Source organism: Camelus bactrianus, chromosome 9 (assembly GCF_048773025.1).
Source record: "Camelus bactrianus isolate YW-2024 breed Bactrian camel chromosome 9, ASM4877302v1, whole genome shotgun sequence".
Classification (NCBI taxonomy): domain Eukaryota; kingdom Metazoa; phylum Chordata; class Mammalia; order Artiodactyla; family Camelidae; genus Camelus; species Camelus bactrianus.
In genome coordinates this window covers 15,777,208-15,803,308 of record NC_133547.1, presented here as the reverse complement: position 1 = coordinate 15,803,308, position 26,101 = coordinate 15,777,208, and the positions used below count along the sequence as shown (strand labels likewise).

The following is a 26,101-nucleotide window of genomic DNA, read 5'->3' as shown; positions in this document are numbered from 1 at the left end:
AGACTTAGTATTAAGTGTTCAGGTCATACTAAAAAGGTCTGAAATTTTATTGAAAGGTACAAAATAAAATTTGAACTGATAAAGAGCTAAATCATTCCCTTGTATGAACTGACCTTGTAGAAACATCAGCTATTCCCAAACCCATTGAAATTAACCCTTGTCCTAATGAAGACTGACTCAAAGTCTGCCCGCCCCAAAGAAATGCCTGAAATCAACCAAGAAAGTTTAGAAACACAGGAACTGTGAGGCAGCTCTTTCTCACCAGGTATTGCAGCACAGGTGTAGGTCTACAGCTAATAAACAGTATCGTTTTAGTGGAAGACTAGCGAGACCGTCATCGTCACAGAAAAGAAAACACGTAGGTTTTGGAAGATGTTTAAGATATAATAATCACAGCTCATTGAATCATGAAGAAAGAATGGATTATTTTTTGAAATGGCACTGAGAAAAACGGCCAAACATTAAAAAACAATTGGGATGGACCTGCCAAGACTTTTCCTATGGAATAATGTAGATTAATGAGTTAATTGCCGTAGTTCCAATGGTTATTCATTTGTCACAACTGATCTCTTTGTCTCTATGTTTCTCGGTCTCTCTCTTTCAGTTTGACTTTCGCGATATCACAGTCTATTGTTTTCTTTCCTGTCTTACTGGAGAATAACTTCTCGGCTTCTTACGGTTCTTTGTGTCCTATACCAGGGGTCATTTTCTTTGCATCTCTTTTCTTTTTATATATGCACTTTCTTAGTGATATCATCTAGCTTCAACTTTATCTACAACCTTTGAATTTATATCTCCAGCCCCAGTACTAAAACATTGCAAAACACAGAATAGACCCTCACGAAATATTTGTTAAATTTATTAAATTAATATTTTTTCAAAAGTTCTAAAATTTTCATGAGGGACAGATATACACAGAATTTAAATAAATGAAAATACCATGAAAGGGAAATTTCACTAGAACAAAAATGTCATTTCCCCCTAAAAATAGAAGTCAGTTTAATGTAACCTTAATTTAATTAACAGGATTTTTTTTGAAGAAAAAATGTACTTTATTCTTATAAAATTGATCTTTTCTTATCATATGACCCAGAAGTCCTTCTCCTAGGTTTACACTCAAAAGAAATGACAATTTATCCTCACATAAAAACCTGCCTGCCAGTGTTTATAGCAGCTTTATTCAGATTTCAGTTTATCAAAACTGGAAAAAAACCTAAGTGTCCTTCAATTAGTGAATAGATCAACCAGACATGTCACATTCCTACAATTGAAAGCTACTCAGCAATAAAAAGGAACAAACTATTGGCACATGAAACAACATGAAAGAATCTGAGAAATATTATAATGAGTAAAGAAGCTGGACTCAAAAGATTACAATTATATGGTTTATTTGTATGCCATTTGTGTTGTATTTGGAAAATAAGCAAGAATAGCTGTGAAAGAAATTTATACCCTAAACCAGCCACATAGCATAGTCACTGAACTCCCAGTTCTCTGATAGATACTGATAAAGGTCTGACACACACTCCTAAGTTGTTTTTACAGGAGGCAAATCCCCACCAAATGAAAACTGCTGACTGTAAGCAGGCAGACCCCCAGACCAGTTGAAACCAGAAGATGGGTGATGCTCAAAACTTCATCCTGATGCCAACCATTCTGAGAATTGTGCAGGTGCTGTTCACCACCCTGCAGTCCCCTCCCTCACACTGCCTTTAAAAATTTTGTCCCCTAACTGCACCTTGGGGATGGTCGTAGGACATTAGTCCACCATCTTCCCAGGTTGCTGGCCTCCTGGATAAAGCTGCTTTTCCCTTTTCACCAACACTCGTTTCTCAGGTATTGGACTTTCCAGCAGCAAGTAGCCGAACTTGGGTTCATTACCGGCTTCCTCTGGTTACACTCATGGGGTGAGCACAATCACTGACTACAAAGACAGGCGTGCTTGCTGTGGGAACTGCAGGAGGGCTCCATACTCAGCTCACCCGACATCAGTCTCTCATCTTCCCCAATATGACCCCGTTTGGAGTTTTTTCTCTCTTGTCATTGCGCGAACATACTGTAGTCTACAAAATTGACTTCAGCCCACATGCATTTGAAGAGAATAAGATAATACTTATTAGCTTCCAGGTAACAGGTGGATACAGTGCATATCGAACTAAAAAGTTTTCACGTGTTTATAAATTTTTTAGCTGTGGGAAGCATCTGAATAAAATGTCTCTAAGTATTTCTGTAATCCGTTGCAGGCTACACGCCACGGAAATCTTCGTGGGCCCCTTTAAAAGGAGCGAGACCCCATCTCTTCATGGGAACTTCTAGGCACTGCTTCTGAGCCCCTCTCCTGGGGAACCTTGGCCGGTGCCCGGATTTCTCGAGAGGGCGCGCCTTGTTAAGGTACGTGGCCCGGCGGGAACTACATTGCCCATGTGCCTCTGCGCAGCGCGTCTGCGGCGCTGGGCCAATAAAGGCTGAGGAGAAAGCCGCCCTCGTACTTTGCGGAACCTGTCAAGGCGGGACTTCCGGCGTCCTCCCTGCGGCGGTCATTTCGGTGATGGTTGAATCGGTTTGTTTGATCCTTTTCTGAACTGTTGGTCTGGCCCGAGGAAAGGTAAGCGGGAAGGGGCGCGAGGAGACGTTTTCCACAGCGCATAAAGGCGGGTCGGTGGCTCGGAGAGGGCGCTGCCCCGGGTGACTGCGCGAGGCGGGTAGGCCGAGGTAGGGGTTTGTCTGAACCCACGGCACCCGGCTTGGTCGCCAGCGTTTCTGGGCCTCGCTCCGCCACTGGTTCTCGGGCGGTCCTGCTGTGGGACCCAGAGCAGGTTGATGCTATATGTCTTAGGCCCTCACTTGCCCAGACCCCCACCTCCGAATCCTGAAGCCTGTGTGTAGACTGGGATGGAGCTGTGAGTCACATTTAGGAGGGGGAGCCTTCAGGTCATGGTGACAATGTTGTAAGGGGGCAAGGAAGAGGAGGGCCAGGTCGGAGGACTAGGCCTCTCTCTCCCTGTCTCTTTTTTTTCTTGGGAGCAAAGAAAAGAGCAGCTTTGCTTTGCCCGGCAAAGGGAGTCACAGCAGGCTAATGCCTTAAAGACTGTGAGCCCATCTTCGGGTTGGGGTCTTAAGGTTTTATAGAAAAACTGGATGCTGGGCCTCTCTCTTGAGCACCTGACTGGGGTTAGTGAGCATCACCCAGGCAGATGAGGGAAGGTAGTGGCTGGGGGGAGGGGGGAGGTGGGTCTGGTAGGAGACTAAGGCTTCCAAGGGAGGGGTGCACATAAGATGGATGTGGAAGCAGAGCAGTGATGGAGGTGAGAGGCCAATGTTTAGGTTGGCAGAGAAGCTCAGAGCAAATGGGCCAGCTGGGAGAGTAGCTGGGCCCAGTGCTAGGTGTTGAATGAGTCTTGGGTGGAAAGAGGAAGGCCAAGACTGGTGATGGGACAGCATGGGCAACACAGCAGTAAAGTGGGCTTTAATATGTGACACCTGCACGTGATTCTGGTGGCTGAGGCTGAAGCAAGGAAGGAGCATGGTGGAGAGCCTTTGAAGCAAGAGTAGGGGCTTTCCCTGTCAGTGTGGGCCATTAGAGGTCCGGGCCAGGATGGAATCCTGATTGCATTTGCCAAGCACTCTCTGGGAAACATGTGCAGAGTGGCATGTGGAGGCCGGGGAGATGCCTTTGGTGTGGGCTGAGGTGGAGGAGGAGGTAGCAGTGGCTGGGGAGGGGCGTTCGGAGTCGTGGAGGAGGTGTGGCTATGGAGTGATGTGTGAACCGAAGGTCCCAGGGACCTGCTCCCAGCAGGAGAAAACTGAGCCCATGTTTGTGTCTGGGAGGCATGATCTGGGAACCCCTGGGGAACTCGCTGCAAGAGAGGAGGTGGAGCCTTTCATGCCACGCCCAGTGCGTGGATGGCATTTATTTGCCCAAATGCCTGTAGTTGATGTGGGGTGGCCCAGTGATCAATAGGCAAGAGGAGAGTGCTGGCACCAGTGGCTTCTGGGCCTCGTATATCCTATCCTGGAGCTGGAGAGGTGAGTGGGCAGGGAGTGGATGTTTGGGGGATAAACCTGAGGGTCCTGGTGAGAGAGGCTGCTGAGGGACACTGCCCTCCCCATCATGTTAGGGCAGTGTAACCTTTGAGCATATGTCTGTGAACATGTCTCAGGAGGAGTGGGAAGTTCTTGATGGGACTCAGAGACTCCTGTACTGTGATGTTGGAGAATTTTGCATTTGTGGCCTCACTGGGTATGTTCTCACACTCAGCTCAGCATCTTTCCTTCCCTAGGCTCTTTTCTTCCCTGTTTCTCTACGGGCTGCTCTTTCCTTCTCGCAGCCAGACTATAGACATTTGCTTACTTCCTAGGCTTTCTTGGCATAAGTGTTCTGGGTGCCAGGCTTGGTTGAGTGTACTTCCTTATCCTCTCCCAAGCAGCCCTTCGGCATCCCTGAACTCTTACAGGGAAGGATATGGGGGTAAGAAGTCTTGTGGTGAAACCAGTGGATCCCAAAGAAAGTCGCTTGGCAGGGCGACTCTCCAGATTCATTGTACCTCTCGGCCCCAGATTCTGCCCTCTTCCCTCCAGCTGACATCTTCTTATGCCTGACTGCCAGGAATTGCAGACACCAGCATGGTCACCACTTGTGGGGCCACTGGGCTATTCCTGTAAGACAGTCATCCAAGGCTCTTTTTTGTAATATTAGGTTTTTTTTTCCTATGGTCTGTCCTGGGGTGGGCTGCTCTGCACCAGTGCTGTCTCCTCATCTGCCTTGTCTTTCACTTAGGACTTGCACCTTCCAGGTTCCGTGTAGATGCCCAGCTGGATTTGCGGGGAGAGATGTGGGTGCCTGACAGGGCAAGCGTCACTCCAGCCACAGCAAGAAGGCCCTGGAGGGGGATTAACCTTGGGACGTGGGATGTGGGGGATGACTCCATGTTAGGGCTGGGTTCAGATCATACCAGGAGCCTCTCCAGTGCGCATATCATTGTTTTCATACCAATGATGGGCCATATGACAAGGGCTGTAATGTCTATCTTTTAATCCCCATTCTTGACATTTTGCCCCTTTATTGTTTCTACTCGTGACTTCCGGTCAGGGCTAATCCACATCTGTCAGACTTGCAGGTCTCCCTGTTCGTCTCTACTGCTCCCTTTGAAGTGCTCTCTGACACTGAGCTACGTATAATGTGTTGAGATGTCGACATATTCTATGTAGTCCACGAACACCAGCTGCTTGGTTGCAATTGATTTTCTCTTTTGTTCAGTGTTCATGTCACCAGCAGACAAAACCCTGCAGAAAGCCTTTTGCAGAGAAGTGAGTTGGAGACTTCCTGTGCTGTTTCCCATCACTGTGTCCTTGCACAGTAGACCTCTCCATTGTGTGATCTTGCCAGGCTCAGCAGACCCTTTCTCACCCCCACTTCAGTCCCCTTGTCCTCCCAGTAGTCCTAAGTACTCATTCCTGGGTTTGTAAGAAACACACTTGTGATAGGGCTTCCCCCTACCATCAGGGTCTACATGTGCTTCCCCAGCATTTCTCTGCTTTCGGGTTGTTGGTTTCCAGTGGAGGATGAGCCACCTTCTCAAGGCATGTCCCAGCTCACGACTCCCAGGACAGGTCCAGCCACCCAGAATGCCTGTCCTTGTGGGATGTGTGGTCCAGTCTTGAAAGACATTCTGTATTTTGCTGAGAACCAAGGAATACACCCCAGGCAGAAACTGTGCATGCATGCAGCATGTGGGAGACCAGTCTGATTCAGTGCAAGCATTCACCAGCAACACAAGCAGCACAGAGAAGAGAAACACCTCAGAAGGGGTGAGGACTGGGGTTTGTTAAGAATTGCGGAGTCCACATGTCAGAGAATTCCTTTATGTGTGGGGACAGTGGGAAGGACCTCCTGCCTGGCCTGGGCCTTCTCTAACACCAGACCACTCACAGCAAGGAGACTTCACCTAGAAATACTGAGGGCAGGGAGGCTTTTCACATTGGAGAAGGGCATTATAGGTGTGGTGAACGTGGGAAAGCCTTTACCTGCAAAAATAGGCTTGTTGAGCACCAGAGAGTTCACACTGGAGAAAGACCTTATCAGTGCATTGAATGTGGAAAATTCTGTAGTCATAACTGCAGTCTTACTGTACACCAGAGAGTTCACTTGGGCATAAGGCCTTATGGGTGCAGTGAAGGTGGGAAAGCCTACAGCAAAAGCTCCCTCCTTGTTCAGCACAAGAAAGTTAACACTGGAGAAAGGCCTTGTAAGTGCAGGGAATGTGGGAAAACCTACAGCTAGAAACATAGACTTGTTCAACACCAGAGAATTCACGCTGGTGAAGGACCTCATGAGTGTAGTGAATGTGGTGAAACCTTCAGCTAGAAATAAAGACTTGTTCAGGACTGCCACAGCAGTTAGCATCAAAATGGTGAAAGATTCAACCCCCAGTAGGCCTTGAGGCTCAGGATGATGAAAGATTTAACTTCTAGTAGATCTTGAGCTTCATTATATGCCCATTGTAATATATTAACATGGTGACGAACACGCCCACAGGCACCATGGCAGTCCCAAGGCTAGCCACAAAAGGTCAAAGAGTGGGAAATGGCCAACTTCCTGGGAAACCCAGCCCCATCCCCTTAGACTGCTTCTTCCACTTATTAGCATATGAAGCCACCAAGCCCATAAAAACCAGCAACACGGTGCCTCACGGCTGCCTCTCTCTCCCTCTTTGGAGACGGCCCACATTCTGCCTACGGAATGTGTACCTACTTTTAATCTGAGTACCCAACCCCCACATCTCATGGCCCTTCTCTTGCCTTTCAGTGTACCTCTCTGAATAAATCTACCTTCACTCAAAAAAAAAAAAAAAAAAAAAAAAGGACTTGTTCAGCACCAGGAAATCCACACTAGAGAAAGAACTTACAAATGCAGTGAATGTGGAAAATTCTTTAGGCAAAGCTCTGGTCTTACTGAACATCAGAGTTCACACTAGGGCAAGAACTTATAAGTGTAGTGAATGTGGAAGATTCGTTAGCCACAAAAATCACACCTTTCTGGCACCAGAGAATTCATACCAGAGAAAGGCCTTGTAAGTGCACTGAATGTGGGAAATTCTTTAGCCAAAGCTCTGGCTGTATTGCACATCAGAGAGTTCACACTGGTGAAAAGCCTTATGAGTGTAGAGAATGTGGCAAAGCCTTCAGCCTTAAATCCACATTGTTTCGATGCCAGAGAGTACACATTAGAGAATGGCTTTATTAATGCCTTGAATGTGGGAAATTCTTTAGCCATAAGTCTGCCCTCATTAAACATCAGAGAACTCACATTGTAGGAAAGCCTTAGGCTAATGGCCTTTCCTTATATGTTACCAGAAAGTTCAAACTGAAGAATGGCCTTTACAGCGTAGGATGTGTGCTTTCTGCTTGGTCAACAAGAATGACACCAGGGGAAAGTTCTGAGAGTAGCCTTTATGAAGTAGCCATCAACCAAAAGGTGTATCTCCTACACCTGAATACCCATGGTGGGGAGGCTCCCCATGAATGCTGGTTATGCGGGAAGCTTTCAGGACCTGAGTTGCAGTTTGGCCTGCCCAAGGCCCTTGCCTGAGTTAGATCACTGCCAGTGCCTGTGGCGGCAGCCATCTCACCTGTACTGGCTGGCCAATGTGCATCAGGTTACCCGGTGTGCCCAGGGAAGGCAGCCCTCTATGCCTCCCCCTTCCCTGGAGGAAATCATGAGTGGTCTAAGGTCATTGAGGAGTCACCATAGTTACATTCACACACTGGATGTGATTCATAAGAGTTGGGGGAAGCGAGCTGAAGAGGCTGTACACCATCTAAAGATGCTTCCAGAAATATTCTGGTCACTAAAGCTGTGAGGGACGAGCATGTGTGAATATTTACAGGACTTCCAGATTTACATTTCCCCTGTGGACAAGGTCACTGGCAGAGCACATCATCTTCAAGGTTTCTGGATTCTTGAGGCTCCCTGGGCTGTTTACCGCAAAGCCACCATTACACAGGCAAGTAAATGGAGACCAAGAGAAGAGAGAGAGTGTAGTCCAAGAGTGTGACTTCTGTGACTCAGTCTTTATTGCTTGCTGGTCTTTCCTTCCATTTAAGTAGGGGTGCCCCACCAGAAGGATGAGAATAGTTACAGTCAGTATCTTTGTCAAATCTTCCAGTTTTTCAAGAGAAGCAGGAGATCCAGATATTTATGTGAAGCCATTTTTTGGAAAGCTCTTTTGAGATATAATTGGTGGGCAGTAAACTGTACATTTAAAGTGTAAAATGATGTTCTGTCATATGTATAGGCCCATGAAACCATCACTGTGATACATAACATATTCATCACTCTCCACATTACCTCATCCTCCTTTATAATCCCTCCTTCCCCCCAGCCTGGCCCCCCCTTCCCATGACCTTTGACTTACTGTCTTTCACTACAGACTTCCAATTCTGGATATATAAATGGAATAACAAAAATAACAAAATGTTGACTCTTTTGTGCCCTTTTTTCCTCCACACATCATAATTATTTTCAGATTCCTCCATGCAGCATGTATGGGTATGTCATTCTCTTTATTAGAGAGTAGTATTTACTTGTATGGATATACCAGTTTGTTTTTCTTTTCATCTTGTAATGGATTTGGATTGATACTAATTTGGAGCTACTGCAAATAAAGCTGCTGTGGATGTTTATGTACTAGGCTTTCTCTTGGGTTTATGTACTAGGCTGTCTCTCAACTTAAAGAAAAACACAACATAGGAGTCGTGAGTTTGTCTTATTGAGTCTTACTGAGAACTATAGCTCAGGAGACAGCTCTGAGGAACTGCTGCAAAAATATAGGGGAGGAGCCAGTATATATGATTTTTTTTTTGGGCTAGGAAATACACGGAGTCAAGCATACATCTTGGTGAAAGATTACTGCTAATCACAAACAGATTTTTCAAGTCAATGATTTTAGTGCTTATCTATGTATGGGAAGAAGCAAGAATCTGGGGTTACTTAAGTTTTTCCTGAGATATGCATCTAAGTATCTTGGGGTCTATCCAAAGCATAGAGTGCCTCATCCTGTTTTTTTCATCCTGCATTCTCAAGGTACACTGTTGGTGGGTGACTGAAGTCGATTGTGACTTAACCTTTGTGTAACTGGATGATAAATGGTACTCTTTGTTCTTTTTGTTGTTGTTCATGGTCCAATACTTAGGAGTAAAAGGCTTGACTGTCTCATTTGTCCCCAGAGCATTTTAATTTATGCAGTGACTGAGTGCCAACACAGAGGTTAATACCATTGAAAGGCGATTTTATTACATTTCCCAGGGAAAGGGGCACATAGGGCCATGTGGAGAGCACTTGTGTTGGTCAGGAGGCAGAAGAGAGTGAGGGAAAGACAGAGGCCACAGCCTTTATTGAGATTTCTTTTTTTTTTTTTTTTTTTAAATTGAAGTACCATCAGTTACAATGTGTCAATATCTGGTGTACAGCACAATGTCCCAGTCATGCATATACATACACATATTTGTTTTCATATTTTTTTCATTAGAAGTTACTACAAGATATTGAACATAGTTCCCTGTGCTATATAGCAGAAACTTGAAGAAAATCTATTTATATATATAGAGGCTAACATTTGTAAATCTTAAACTCCCAAATTTATCCCTTCCCACCCCCTTTCCCTGGTAACCATAAGATTGTTTACTATGTCTGTGAGTCTGTTTCCATATTGTAGATGAAGTTCATAGTGTCCTTTTTTCTTCTAGATTCCACATATGAGTGATAGCATATGGTATTTTTCTTTCTCTTTCTGGCTTACTTCACTTAGAATGATGATCTCTAGGTCCATCCATGTTGCTGCAAATGGCATTATTTTATTCTTTTTATGGCTGAGTAGTATTCCATTGTATAAATATATCACAACTTCTTTGTCCAGTCATCTGTCAATGAACATTTAGGTTGCTTCTGCATCTTGGCTATTATATATAGTGCTGCTATGAACATTGGGGTTCATGTATCTTTTTGAATTAGAATTCCCTCTGGATATATACCCAGATGTGGGATTGCTGGATCATATGGTAAGCCTACTTTAGTTTTTTGAGGTATCTCCATACTGTATTCTATAATAGCTGCACAAAACTACATTCCCACCAGTAGTGTAGGAGGGGTCCCTTTTCTCCACATCCTCTCCAGCATTTGCTGTTCATGGACTTTTGAATGATGGCCATTCTGATTGGTGTGAAGTGATACCTCATTATAGTTTTGATTTGCATTTCTCTGATAATTAGTGATACTGTACATTTTTTCATGTGCCTATTGGCCATTTGTATATCTTCATTGGAGAACTGCTTGTTTAGATCTTCTGCCCATTTTTGGATTGGGTTTTTTTTTTTTGTTGTTGTTATTAAGTTGTATGAGCTGTTTATATATTCTAGAAATTAAGCCTTTGTCAGTTGCATCATTTGTAAATATTTTCTCCCATTCCGTAGGTTGTCTTTTTGTTTTGCTTGTGGTTTCCTATTCTGTGCAAAAGCTTGTAAGTTTAATTAGGTCCCATTTGTTTATTTTTGCTCTTGTTTCTATTTCCTGGATAGACTGCCATAGGAGAACATTGCTAAGATTTATGTCAGAAAATGTTTTGCCTATGTTTTCTTCTAGGAGAGCTATCACATCTTGTCTTATATGTAAGTCTTTAAGCCATTCTTAGTTTGTTTTTGTGTATGTGAGGGAGTGTTCTAACTTCATTGATTTACATGCTGCTATCCAGTTTTAGTGGGGTTTCTATGGGAGAGGCAAGGCAGGGCTGAGTAAGCTGCTTAGGATTGGCTAGTTTGAATAATTACAGGAGGTTCTGGACTACAGAAGTAGTTTCAGATTGGTACCTGGCCTTGTGGTGATTTAGGGCAGGGGAAGTACTGACTTGGTGTGTGAGTTAGTTGGTGGTTGGGGCTATAGATTTGGATTGGTTAGTTTGTATATTAAAGATAATTGTAGTGGATTTTAATATCCAACTTTTATAAATGGATAGAGTATTAAAACAAAATCAAAAAGGAAACACGGGCCTTGAATGACAGTTTAGGCCAAATGGATTTTATAGACAAATACAGTACAAAAGCAACAGAATACACATTCTTCTCAAGCACATGTGGAACATTCTCCAGGATGTATCTCTGTGTTGCTGGCTTTATGTTTCTCAACATCCGGTATCTTTATGCTCATCAGTAGTGACATCTATGTTTTTCAGTTCTTCTTTGCCTTCTGGATCAGAAATAAAAAACAGAACAAAACAAAACCACTTTCCTAATCTAGTTTAAAAGCTGAAAGTCTGATTTCTGGGGTACCACCAATGACTAATTATATATATGTAACTTAAACTGACCAGCAGGTGCTAGGCTTTCAGGTGGGAATCTGTGATACAGTGGAGAACCAGAGCAAGTGTATCTCTGCCTTTGTAAACCTTACAGGTAACCAGACCTAATCTAATTATTCTGTGTTATTCAGTGGAAAAGCTTAGAAAAGTTTTGAAAAAGTGCAATGAAAAGAAACACCGAAACTGGGGATAGAGAGGTAGTGTTACTTCATACTTGTTTTTTATTTGGATACTTAATCATTTTATGATTAAAAAATGTACTTTTTCCAGCAGTTTCAAGAAAAGTTAAAGTCACTTGGAAAAACTTGACAGAAAGTCATACACAGTCTTTGTGATTTGAGAAACATCTACTGTGTTTGCGACGTAGAGAGTTAGGGAACGTGGTGGGAAGTGAAGCAGTAACTATGTGATGACGATCTGAGAGATAATGTAAGAACAGTCAGTATTAACCTTAGTCCTAAGAACAGTAACAAGCTAATCAGAGCTCTAATCAGAAGTATGACATTAGTATCTCTGCTTATTATAATTTACTAAGTATTCCATTAAAATACCTTACATATTTGGTAAAAGCTTGTATTTTTACAGCTGTCAATGCTGAAGCCAAAACCATCTGGAATATACTTGTAGTTGAAAATGTGGGTTTATGAAAACACACACTATGTAGGACCATGGGGCATGTGACTAAAGCGTATTGAAAGACCCTTAGTTTTGGGAAAGATATAAAGAAGCAGGGGTATTTTATTTTTTTCCTGCTTTGTTGCGATATAATTGACATACAGCACTTTGTAAGTTTAATATGTACAGTGTATTGATTTGATATACTTATATTACAAAATGGTTGCTACCAGTGGTGGCTAAAACCTCCATCATGTCATATTTACCATTACTTTTTTGTGCTGAGAACATTTAAATCTATTCTCCTAACAACTTTTAAGTTTATGATACATTATTCTTAACTATAACTACAATGCTGTGCATTAGATCCATAACTTATTCATCTTCTAACTGGAAATTTTTACCCTTTGACCAACACTTTTCCCACCCCTAGCCTCAGATAGCCACCATTCTACTCTGTTTTTATGAGTTTGACCTTTTTAGATTCCACATACAAGTGATGGCATATAGTATTTGTCTTTCTCTGTCTTATTTCACTTAGCATATTCATCTATATGGTCACAAATGGCAGGATTTTCTATTTTCTCATGGCTGAATAATAACTCATTGTATATATATATACCACATCTTTGTATATTTATTCATTTACACTGTTTTCATCTTAGCTAGTGAATAATCCTGCAATAACCATGAAAATGAAGGTATATCTTCAAGACCCTGTTTTCATTTCCTTTGGATATATACTCAGAAGTGGGATTGATGGATCATATGCTAATTGTATTTTTAATTTTTTGAGAACCTCCCATACTGTTTTCCATAATGGTTGCACTGATGTACATTCACACCAACAGTATACATTGGTTCCCTTTTTTCCACATCCTCACCAGCACTTGTTATCTCTTGTCTTTTGATGATAGTCATTCTAACAGGTGTGAGGTAATATGTCATTGTGGATTTGATTTGCATTTATCTTATGTTTAGTGATGCTGAGCACATTTTCTTGTACCTGTTAGCCATTTGTGTGTATCTTCTCTTTCGTTTTTATTTTTGTTTTCTTCTTTTCCCCCCAACCACTTGTATATCTTCTTTCAAAAAAAAAAATTATTCAGTTCCTCAGGTTGGTTTTTTTTTTCTATTGAGTTGTATGAGTTTTTTATATATTTTGGATATTAATCCCTTATCAGATACAGACATATGGTTTGCAAATATTTTCTCCCATTCTGTAGACTGCCTTTTCATTTTGTTGATTTTTTTTCTGTGCAGATTTGTAATTTTTTTTAATTGAAGTATATAGTAAATTTACAGTGTTGCATCAATTTCTGGTATACAGCATAATGTTTCATATATATACATACATATATTCCTTTTCATATTCTTTTTCATTAAAAGTTACTACAAGATATTGAATATAGTTCCCTGTGTTACACAGTAGAAACTTGTTTATTTTATATATAGTAGTTAGTATCTGCAAATATCAAACTTACAATTTATCCCTTCCCACCCCCTTTACCCCCTGGTAAGCCTAAGTCTGTTTTCTATGTCTGTGAGTTTTGTTCCTGCTTTGTAAGGAAGTTCATTTGTTGTTGTCGTCTTCTTCCTTTTCCTCCCCCTCCTTCTTCTTCTGATTCCACATATGAGTGATATCATATGGTATTTTTCTTTCTCTTTCTGGCTTACTTCACTTAGAATGACAATCTCCAAGTCCATCTATGTTGCTGAAGTTGGCATTTTATTCTTTTTTATGGCTGAGTAGTATTCAATTGCATAAATATACCACAGCTTCTTTATCTAGTCATCTATTGAGGGAAATGTAGGTTGTTTCCATGTCTTGGCTATTGTATATGTGCTGCCATGAACACTGGATATGTGTCCAGGAGTGGGATTGCTAGATCATATGGTAAGTCTATTTTAGTTTTTTTAAAGTAATCTCCATACTGTTTTCCATAATGGCTGCACCAAACTACATTCTCACATCTTCACTGTAGTGAATACAACAGTGTAGGAGGGGTCCCTGTTCTCCACACCCTCTCCAGCATTTATCATTTGAGGACTTTTTAATGATGGCCATTCTGATTGGTGTGAGGTGATACTTCATTGTAGTTTTGATTTGCATTTCTCTGGTGAATATAAATGCAAAAATTCTCAACAAAATACTAGCCTCTGAGTTCAGCAGCACAGTAAAAAGATCATACACCATGATCAAGTGGGATTTATCCCTGGGATAAAAGGATGGTTTGACATACAAATCAATAAATGTAATACACCACATTTGTCACATTCCTGTCTTTTAAAGTATTAACTTGGGTATTTTTTAATATAGCATTTTATCAGCTTTAAAAAATTTTAAGATACACTGCTTTTTAAAAATGAAGTGGTTCTCAGCAGGTGACTATGTTGCCCCCAGGGCACATTATCAATGTCTGGTGAAGTATTTATTATTTAAAATGTTAAACTGTATTGTGGTAAGACCATTTAACATGAGATATATCCTCTTAAATTTTTAAGTGTACAATACAGTATTGTTGGCATTACATACAATGATTATGATGATGTGTACAGTAGATAAAGAATTCATCTTGATGAACTGAAACTTTATGCTCATTGATTAGTACCTCTTCATTTTCCCCTCTCTCCAACCTCTGACAACTACCAGTACAGTCTTTGATTGTATGAATTTGACTATTTTAGATACCTCATACATGCAATTATATAGTTTGTTTTTCTGTGATTGGTTTATTTCATTTAGCATAATGTCCTCAAGATTCAATGATTTTGTTGCATATTGCAGAATTTCCTTATCTTGAGGCTGAATAATATTCTGTAATATATATATATACATAATGTAATTTTATCCACCTTAAAATATAGTATATTTAATAAATATTATATATTTAATGTTATTAAATTATATTACATATATGTCCATTTTCTTTATCCTTTCATCTGTCAATAGGCATTTAGGTTGTTTTCACATTTTGAAATACTGTGAATAGTGCTATTATGAACACAGGAGTGAAGATAACAATATCCTGATTTCAGTTCTTTGGGATAAATACCCAGAAGTGGGACTGCTGGATGATATAGTTGTTCAATTTTTATTTTTTGAGAAATCTCCACACTGTTTTCCATAGGTGTTCCACCATTTTGCATTCCTGCCAACAGTGTACAAGGGTTCCAGTTTCTCCAATACTTGTGTTGTCTATTAGTTTTTTGGTAATATTCATCCTGATATTTGTGAGGTGATATTGTGGTTTTTATTTGCACTTTCCTGATGATTAGTGATGTTGAATATCTTTTCATATACCTGTTGGCCATTTATTTGTCTTTGGAGAAATGTCTATTCAAGTCTTTAGTTCATTTTAAAACTAAGTTATTCATTTTTTAAAACTATTGAGTTGCAGGAGTTCCTTATATATTTTGGATATTAACCTCTTACCAAATACATGATTTGCAAATATTTTTTCCTGTTCTGCAGGTTGCCTCTTTTGATTGTTGCACTCTGTTGCCTGTGCTTTTGGTGTCATATCCATGAAATCATTGTTAAGACTAGTTTAATGAATCTATTCCCCTTTTTCTTTAGGAGTTCTGCAGTTTCAGGTCTTATGTTTAGGAATTTGTGTGTGTTTATTTTTGCAGTAGACCCCCAGGAACTTTCTTACCTTGTATATCCGAACTTTGTACCGTTTGACTAACACTTCCCCATTTCCAAGCCTCTGGAAACCACCATTCTGTTCTCTGCAGTGGACTATTTCTTTTTTCCCAGGCCTACTGAGGTATAATTGATAAATAAATGTTTTATATGTTTGTGTACAATGTGACATTTTGATATATGTGTACATGTGAAATAGTTACAAAAATAAAGCTAATTAACACAGTCCTTACATCACATAGTTATTTTTATTTATTTTTTACATAGTTATCATTTTTATGTATATGGAGAGAACACAAGATTTACTCTTCTTGTTAGCAGCTTTCACGTGTACAGTACAGTGTTATTACTGTAGTCACCAGGGTGTACCTTAGTCTCCAGCACTTACTCATACTGTACAGCTGAATCTGTACCTCTGCCCAGTATCTGCTCATTCCCCCCAAACTCTAGCAGCTGGCAGCTACAGTTCTACTTTCTGCTTTTATGAATTTGACTTTTTTAGATTCAACATATAAGTAATATCATACTACAGTATTTATCTTTCTCATTCTGGCTTATTTCACTTAGTGAAATGTCCTCCAGTTTCATCTGTGTTGTAGCAAATGGAAGGATTTCTTTATTTATATATATATAATAATATATATAATATATATATAAATATTTCATTTATATATATATATAAATGAAATATTAAGCCTTGAAATAAATTTTTTTTTCTGTATATTGTGTGAAATAAGGGTCCAGTTTCCTTGTTATGCATGTGGATACTCAGTTTTCCCAGCATCATTTATTGAAGAGGCTATCCTTTTGCCACTTTGTGTTCTTGGCACCCTGGTCACAGATCAGTTCCCTGTAAATGAATAGATTTATTTCTAGGCTCTTTATTCTGTTCCAGTAAACTATATATCTATTTTAATCCCAGTAGTATACTGTTTTTATTACAGTAGCTTTGTAGTATACTTTGAAGTCAAGAAGTAAGATGCCAGCAGCTTTGTTCTTGTACAAGATTGCTTTGGCTATTTGGGGTCTTTGTGGTTCCATATTAATTTTAAAATTATTTCTTTGAAAAAATGTTACTGAAATTGATAGGGACTGCATTAAATCTAGACATTTTAATATTAATTCTTCTAATCCATGAGCATGGGATAACTTCCATTTGTTTGTGTCTTCAGTTTTTCATTTAGTTTTTTCTTTCACTTTATATAGTTTTCAGTGCACAGATCTTTTACCTCTTTGGTTAAATTTATCCTTAATTATTTTATTGTTTTTGATACAGTTGTGAATGGGATTGTTTTCTTTTTTAGAATGTCTATTGATGTATAGAAATGGAACTAATTTTTGTATGTTAATTTTGTATCCTGAAACTACTGAATTTTTAGTTTTAACAGTTTTTTTGGAGAGTCTTTAGGATTTCTATGTATCATATTATGTCATCTGCAGAGAACATTTAAGTTCTTTCTTTCCAATTTGGATACCTTTGATTTCTTTTTCTTCCCTGATTGTAAGGACTGGCAAGGACTTCTACTACTATATTGACTAAAAGTGATAGTGGGCACCCTTGTCTTGTTCCTGGCCTTAGAGGAAAAACTTTCAGCTTTTCACTGTTGAGTATGTTGTTAACTGTGGACTTGTCATTATAAGGGCCTTTACTATGTTGAAGTAAGTTCCTCCTATACTTAATTTGTTTGGAGTCTTTATCATGAAAGAATGTTAAATTTTGTCAAGTGCTTTTTCTGCATCTATTCAAATGATCATACGGTTTTTCTCTTTCATTTTAATGTGGTATATCACACTTATTGATATGCATATTTTGAACATCAATGCATCCTAGGGATGCGTCCCACTAGATCATGGTATAAAATCCTTTTAATGTGCTTTAAATACTACTTGTTAGTATTTTGTTGACGATTTTTACATCTGTGTTCATCAGGGATTTTGGCCTGTAGTTTTCTTTTCTTGTAGTATACTTACCTGGCTTTGGTATCAGGTTAATAACACTGGCCTCACAAAATGCCTTTGGAAGTGTTTCTCCTCAATTTTTTGGAAGAGGTTGAGAAGGATCGGTACTAATTCTTCTCGAAATGTTTGGCAGAATTCACTAGCAAAGCCTTCTGGTCCTGGGGTTTTCTTTGCTGGGAAGATGTTGATTACTGATTCACTCTCCTTATTCATTATTGGTCTGTTCACATTTGTCTCCATTATAAAGGCATTGTATGTTTCACAAAATTCATTTCGTCCAGGTTATCCACATTGTAGTTGGCATACAGTTGTCCACAGCAGTCTTTTGAAACTCTGCATTTAGTTGGCAACTCTACCAGTTGTAATGTTTCCTCTTTCATTTATAATTTTCTTTAGTCTTCTCTCCTAAGTTAACGGTTACTGTAGCTTAAGATTTGTCAATTTTGTCCTTTCAAAAAGCCAACTCTTTTTGCATGTATCTTTTCCCAACCATTCGTTTTCAGCCTATGTCTGCTCTTCAAGCAAAAATGTATCTTTTACAGGCAGCATATAGTTAGATCCTTTATTCTTCTTCATTTAGCTACTGTATTTTGATAGGGAAATATAATCCATTTACATTTAGAGTAATTACTGATAGGTAAGGAGTTACTATTGTGATTCTGATGTTTTCTGCCTGTTTTAAAAAGTCCTTTGTTACTTTCTTCCTCTCTTCCTGTGTTCCTTTGTGATTTTTTTTTTGGTAGTGGTATGCTGTGATTCCTTTCTCTTTATATTCTGAATCTACTAGAAGTTTTTTTCTTTTTGGTTACCATGAGGCTTACATAAAACATAGATATAACATCTATTTTTAGCTGATGATGACAACTTCAATTGCATACAAGAATTTCTAACCTTTTACTTCTCCTTCAGCCCATATTATGTTATTGATGTCACAGTTTACATTTTAAGTATTGTTTATGCATTGTGAAATTATAGTAATCATTTTAATAGTTTTGTCTTCTAACTTTTATATTAGATTTAAAAGTAATTTATGCATACCATTACTGTATTAGCACATTCTTTTTTCTCGTTTTATTGATATAATTGACATACAGTACTGTATAAATCTAAGGCATACAGCATAATGACTTGGCTGTCATATATTGTGACATGATTACCATGTAAGTTTAGTTAATACACATCATGTAATTACCTAGATACCAAAAAAAAAAAAGTTTTTTTTTCCCCTTGTGATGAGGACTCTTAGGATTTACGCTAACAGGCTTCAAATATACCATACATCAGTGTTAACTATAGTCATCATGTTGTACATTATATTCCCAGTACTTATTTGTCACTGGAAGTTTGTAGTTTTTTGTATTAAAGTAAAGTATTCTGAATTTGACTTCATCTTTGCCTTTACCAGTACGATTTATACTGTCACATGTTTTTAGGTTATGAAAGTCCTTTTATTTTAAATTGAAGAACTCCACTAGCACTTCCTGTAAAGTATTTCTAGAGGTGATGAACTACTCAGGCTTTTTTTTCCCCTAAAAGAATCTGATCTTTCTTCCTTCATTAAAAAAGTTATTTTTGATGTATAATTGACAAACATAATATATTTAAAGTGTACAAAGTGACTATTCGATATAAATACACACTGTGAAAAGATTATTACAATCAAGTTAAAACATCTATCACTTTTTTCCCCTAAGAATGCTTAAAACATCCTCCCAGCAAATTTCACATATATCATACAATATTAACTACAGTCACCAAGTTGTACATTAGGTCCTTAGAACTTACTCATCTTATAATGGAAAGTTTGTACCCTTGGCCAACATTTCTCCATTTCTCCCACCTTAGCACTTGCTAACCACCGTTCTACTGTCTTCCTACCAGACTGACCTTTGTTTAGGTCCCACATATAAGTGATACCACACCGTATCTGTCTTTATCTGTCTGGCTTACTTTACTTAGCATAATGACCTCTAGATTTCCCTTCATTCTTTTTCTTTTTAATGGAAGTCCTGGGGATTAAACCTGGGACCTCGTGCATGCTAAGCATGCACTCTAACACTGAGCTATACCCAACCCCCTTCCACATTTAAAAAAAAAAAAAAAAAGATTTAAAAATGGGCAAAAGACCTGAATAGATTTTTTCCCCAGAGAAGACGTACAAATGACCAACAGATATATGAAAAGACACTCAATGTCACTAATGATCAGGGAAATGCAAATCAAAACCATAGTGAGATATCATCATACAGTAGAATGAATATTATTAAAAAGTAAAAAGATAACAAGTGTAGGTGAGTATGTAGAGGAAAGGGTATGCTTGTACACTGTTGGTACGAATGAAAAGTGGTGCAGCAGCTGTGGACAGCAATGTAGAGAGGTTCCTCAAAAAATTAAAAGTATAACATGATTCACCAATCCTATTTTTTGTATATCCAAATGAATTAAAATCAGGATCTCAAGTAGTTATCTGTGAATTGCAGCATTATTAACAATAGTCATACAGATACAACCCATATCCAATGACAGAGGAGTGGATAAAAAAAGTGGTATATATGTACAATAGATTGTTCAACCTCAAAAAAGAAGGAAATCATTCCATTTGCAACAACATAGTTGGACCTGGAAGACATTATGCTAAATGAAATAAGCTAGTCACAGAAGGACAAGTACTGCATGATTCCACTAATACACTGTATCTTAAATAAAGAAACTCATAGATATAGAAAATATAGTAGTGGTTGCTAGGGTCTGGGTGTGAGGAAAACAGGGAGTCGTTCAATGGGTATAAAGTTTTGCTTATACTAGATGAATAATTTCTAGAGATCTGCTCTACATCATAGAGTCTATAGTTTAAAAGACCCAGGGAAGTCTGGGAGTTGTTGGATATGACTGTTACCTTGATTGTGGTGATGGTTTCATGGGTGTTTGCATATTTCCAACTCATCAAGTGGTACACGTTAAATATGTGCAGTTCTTTTAATATCAATTTTACCTCAATAATGCTGTTTTAAAAATTGTGTACTCTTCCAGACCTTGAAAAATAAATAGACCTTGATTCTACAGATCCAACAATCTTAATCTAGTTCACTGGACTCATATTACAGATTAGAAAATGAAAGCTTAGAGAAAGAAAGTGATTGACTTAAGTCAATCAATCACTCAGTCTATTTAGTAGCAGAGCTAAAGCTGTAACTGTGATATTCAGCCTCTTATGCCTGTTCTTACACTTGACATTTTTTGCTCCATCACAGATTAGGATGATTGTAACAGAGAGGGATCATGGAATTGCTTATGCATTTGTTCACTAGAACTATAAACTTGAATGTGTATTTCCTGCAATATTTAGTCATGTAATAGAAGGACATAATGTTATTTTCTGTCCTGTAAATCAGGAAAAAACACCTTCCATATCTTCCTTTATTAATGTTTTGGTATACTGTTACTCTTGGAGTACAAGAATATTCGATAGTATAATTGGACCTAAATTCTGCCTGTTTGTTTTTCCTTGTTAGTAGATGCTGACACAGAGCAATAATTGGTTACATTGCATTAGGAAAATAATTCATAAGAGTATCACTTGCCAATAAATTAATGCTGGTGTTTTGCTTTGTTCTTGTCTATAGTGGAAAATTTTTTGGCTTTTGTGTCTAAGCTGATATCTTTTCTTGTTTTTGTTTTGTAGCTGGGTTTATTTTCATCAAGCCAATCAGGTGGTATGAGATTATTTAAGAATTACAGGAAACCAAAATCTAGCAAATAAATTTGAAGACATGTTCACCCCCAAAAAACCCAAAAAGATTCAACACCCTTTCATAATAAAACACTCAACAAACTAGGAATACAGAAAACTACTTCAACATAATAAAGCCTATAAATGAAAAGAACACAGCTGATGTCATATTCAGTGGAGAAAGACTGAAAAATAAGGAACAATACAAGGATGGTTACTCTTGGCACTCATAATTAACATAGCATTGGAAGTCCTAGCCAGGGCAATTAGGCAAAAAAAGAAAAGATATCCAAGACTTTTTATGTATTAAACTCTATAACTGTTACACACACAAACACACACTCACAATAATTGTGAGAAATAATGAATTCCACAAAATTGCAGAATACAAAATCAACACTCAAAGAATGAATTATCCAGAAAGGAACTTAAGAACAGAACTACGACAAATAATCCTAAAACTTATATGGAATCATAAAAGACCCAGAATTGCCAAAACAATACTGAGGAAAAAGAATGAAGCAGGAGGAATAACCCTCCCAGACTTCAGACAATACTACAGTAATAAAAACAGCATGGTATTGGTACAAAAACAGAATATGGATCAATGGAACAGAATAGAGAGCCCAGATATAAACCCACAAACTTTTGGTCAGTTAATCTTTGACAAAGGAGGCAAGAATGGAGTAAAGACAGTCTCTTCACCAAATGGTGTTGGGAAAGCTGGAGAGCTGCATGTAAATCAATGAAGTTAGAGTACTCCCTCACACCATACACAAAAATAAATTAAACTAGCTTGAAGACTTAAACGTAAGACAAGACACTGTACGGAGGAGTATACAGCTCAGTGGTAGAATGTGTGCCTGGCATGCATGAGGTCCTGGGTTCAATCCCCAGTACGTCCATGAAAATATACACCATAAATAAACCTAATTACTTCCCCACTAAAAAAATAAAATACAAGACAAGACACTGTAAACCTCTTAGAAGAAAACAAAGGCAAAACATTCTCTGATGTAAATCTTAGCAATGTTCTCCTAGGGCAGTCTATCCAGGCAATAGAAATAAAAGCAAAAATAAGCAAATAGGGCCTAATTAAATTTAAAAGCTTTTGCACAGCAAAGGAAACCATAAGCAAAACAGAACAACAACCTACAGAATAGGAGAAAATATTTGCCAAAGACGAGACTGACAAGGGCTTAATTTCCAGAATATAAAAACAGCTCATACAACTTAATAATAAAAAAACAAACAACCCAATCCAAAGATGGGCAGAAGAGCTAAACAAGCAATTCTCCAATGAAGACATACAAATGGCCAATAGGCACATGAAAAAAATGCTCAGTATCGCTAATTATCAGAGAAATGCAAATCAAAACTACAGTGTATCACTTCACACCAGTCAGAATGGTCATCATTAAAAAGTCCTCAAACAATAAATGCTGAACAGGGTGTGGAGAACAGGGAACCCTCCTACACTGTTGGAAGGAATGTAGCTTGGTGCAGCTGTTATGGGAAACAGTATGGAGAGTCCTCAAAAAGACTAAAAATAGACTTACCATATGATCCAGCAATCCCACTCCTGGGCATATATCCAGAGGGAACCTTAACTCAAAAAAGATACATGCACCCCATTGATCATAGCAGCACTATTTACAATAGTTAAGACATGGAAACAACCTAGATTTCCATCAACAAATGACTGAATAAAGATGGAATACTAATCAGCCATAAAACATAATAAATGTCATTTGCAGCAACATGGATGGACCTGGAGATTGTCATTCTCAGTGAAGTAAGCCAGAAAGACAAAAATACCACATTATATCATATATATGTGGAATCTAAAAAAAAAGCAAACTTATTTACAATAACGGAAGCAGACTCACAGACATAGAAAACAAACATGGTTACTGGGGGTGGATGGGAAGGGATAAATTGGGAGTTTTAGATTTACAGATACTACTATATATAAAATAGATAAACAAGTTCATACTGTATAGCACAGGGAACTATATTCAGTATCTTGTAGTAACCTATGGTGAAAAAGAATATGGAAACAAATGTATGTATGTTCATGTATAACTGAAGCATTATGCTGTACACCAGAAATTGACACAACATTCTAAAGTGATTATACTTCAATAGAAATATATTGTATACAACAAAACCAAAAAGGAACTTAAGAAAATAATTCCATTTTCAGTAGCCTTGAACAGATTAAATACTTAGGAATCAATTTAACCAAGTAGGTGCAAGACTTGTATAATGAAAACTGCAAAACATTGTTGAAAGAAATTAATGAAGAAACTGATTTAATGAAATGACATCCACTGTAATGGATCAGAGAACTTAACTTTGTTACATGCCAATATTACCCAGAAAAGATTTACAGATTGTGATTGCTATAAAATTCCCAATTATGTTTTCATTTTCTCTTTTTTCCTCTCCTTTCAGAAATAGAATTATGGAATACCAAATGACCTCGAATAGGCAAAACAATCTTAGAGAAGAATGAAGTTGGAGGTGTCATACGTCCCATCTTCAAAACTTACTACAAAGCTACAGTAATCAGTACAGTTTGGTACTGGCATAAAGAGAGACATATAGACCAATGGAACAGAATATAAAGAAAAGAAATAAACCTTCATATATATAGTCAAGTGACCTTCTATGAGAATGCCAGGACAGCTCAATGAGAAGAGTCTTGTCAAAAAAAGTTGCAGGGAAAATCAGATATCCACATACAAGAGAATGAAGGTTATCTTCTACCATATATAAAAACCAACTCAAAAATGGCCTAAAGACCTAAATGTACAACTGTAAAATAGAAGAAAACATAGAAGAATATCTTTACGACAGTGGATTTTGTAATGATTTCTTGGATATTGCCAAAACCCCAGGCAATTAAAGGAAAAACAGACAAGTGGTTGGCCTCTATCTTAAAAACATTTGAGCATCAAAGGACACGGTCAACACAGTGTAAAGGCAATCTATGGAATGGGAGAAAATATTTAAAACTCATGTATCTGTTAATATCCCAAATGTATAAATAACTTTTATAACTCAATAAGAAAATTCAAATAACCAAAGTTAAAGACGAACTAAGTACTTAGATCAGTATTTCTCCATAAAAGACACAGAAGTGGCCAATAATCACATGAAAAGATGCTCAACATCAATGACCGTTAGAGAAACGCAAATCAAAACCAGAATTTAAATTGGCTCACACCACAGCTATTGTCAAAAGTTTTTTTCCCCTCAGAAGTTTGGTAAAGATGTGGAGAAACTGAAACCCTTCTGCAATGTTGGTATTGTAAAATGTTCCAACTGCTATGGAAAGCAGCATGGAAGGGCTTCAGAAAAATAAAAATGCAACCACAAGAGGAGGTCAAAATGGCATAGAAGGACGTAGAAATCATGTCCATGGAACTCCCACAAATACATGAAAAATACATCTATAGCTGGAACAATTCTTACAGAATACCAACTGAAAGCTGGCAGAGGATCTCTTATTCTCTTATACAACCAAAGCTGCAAGAAAGATCCCCATATAACCAGGCAGGACAAAAGGTGGGCTGGGAGGAGAAGGATTGGGAAGGGACCTGTGCCCCTGGGAGGGAGCTGTGGAAGAAGAAATGTTCTCTCATCCTGGGAACCTCCTTCACCACCTGGGAGTTCTGCTGGGAAAAACGGAGTTGCAGTGGCCTGGACTTTGCCTCAGAGAAGTGTGCTGGGCAGGATAGAGAGGGAGTGACACTGATGGAGGTCGTATCCCAGCCTGACACACAAGCCCGCTGGTGTGCACAGTGGCTGGGTACTGAAACTTGAGCTTCAGCAGACAGATCCAGGGACAGGACTTGGTTTGGCTGGGGAGAGGGGCTGGAGTGTATTCTGGGCTTCAAATGGGAGAATGGAGCATGGGTCCACCATAAAAACCCCATTATCAGTGTGTGAAGCGTGGGGCATGGATCTGCCATAGTAGCCTCATTGTCAGTGTGCTCATGGTCAGGTGTGGCTCCAGCTGTGGCGGGTGTTAGGAGGCTGCATGCACTGGGGCTGAAGTTCAGCCAATTATCTGGGTTTCTGCAGAGAAAGTTCAGGGGAAGGTGCCAGCAGCAGTGGAATTCATGGGATACACACTTGGAGGAGGGCTCACACTTGAGCCGATTTTTGATGCTCCCACAGTGGGCATGGCTTTGGTGGGCTTTGAGAGCTTGTGCTTTGGAAGCACGCTTGCACTAGACTGATGTCCACGCTGATTGTTGGCACTCCCACAGCAGAGATAGGTCCAGGGGCGGAGCCAGCAGCAGCAGTTTAAAAGCACACACACCTGGTGGTGGGCAGTGTTACAGAGTCACACATCCTGGGAACAGTTCCTGGGGAGGAAAACCCAGCTGCTTTTTTTCCCAGAGGGAGTGTTCCAGTCCTGCCTACCTCACAACACAGCTTAGAACTAGATCTGGGGACCTTTACTCCAACAACTGGGAGCAGACCCTGCTCCCAACAGGACTATGACCATCACAGAGCAGAGAGGAAGCCCCAGCCAACAGTGCAGGCTCTGGTCACCACAACACCAGGCTTTCCTCCCTACCCCCAAGCAGTGGGACAATGGCCAGCACACTCTGAAGACAAATGTGACAGGTATCCATACCATTAACAGCCTTTGCACCAAAAATACTGGACTCATACAGGCTACAGAAGGATGCTACCATATAAAAACACCCTTTCAAGACCACAGTAGATAACAGTTTCTCCTATAAAGTCAGAGAAATTAAGTAAAATGAAAACAGAGGAACT

The 26,101-nt window shown here is 39.0% G+C and overlaps 2 long non-coding RNA genes across 2 annotated transcripts in view; one reads left to right on the top strand and one right to left on the bottom strand.

The window, feature by feature from the left end:
- Window positions 1-922: 922 nt before the first annotated feature.
- Window positions 923-25,253, top strand: LOC123615358 (uncharacterized). The gene is made up of 2 exons (XR_006722930.2): window positions 923-2,605; window positions 23,759-25,253. It is a non-coding gene; the product is annotated as an uncharacterized LOC123615358 (long non-coding RNA).
- Window positions 11,047-26,101, bottom strand: part of LOC141578730 (uncharacterized) — a 61,345-nt gene continuing 46,290 nt past the window's right edge. The window contains exon 2 of the long non-coding RNA XR_012509394.1: window positions 11,047-11,236. This is a non-coding gene — a long non-coding RNA (uncharacterized LOC141578730). The remainder of the gene's footprint in view (window positions 11,237-26,101) is intronic.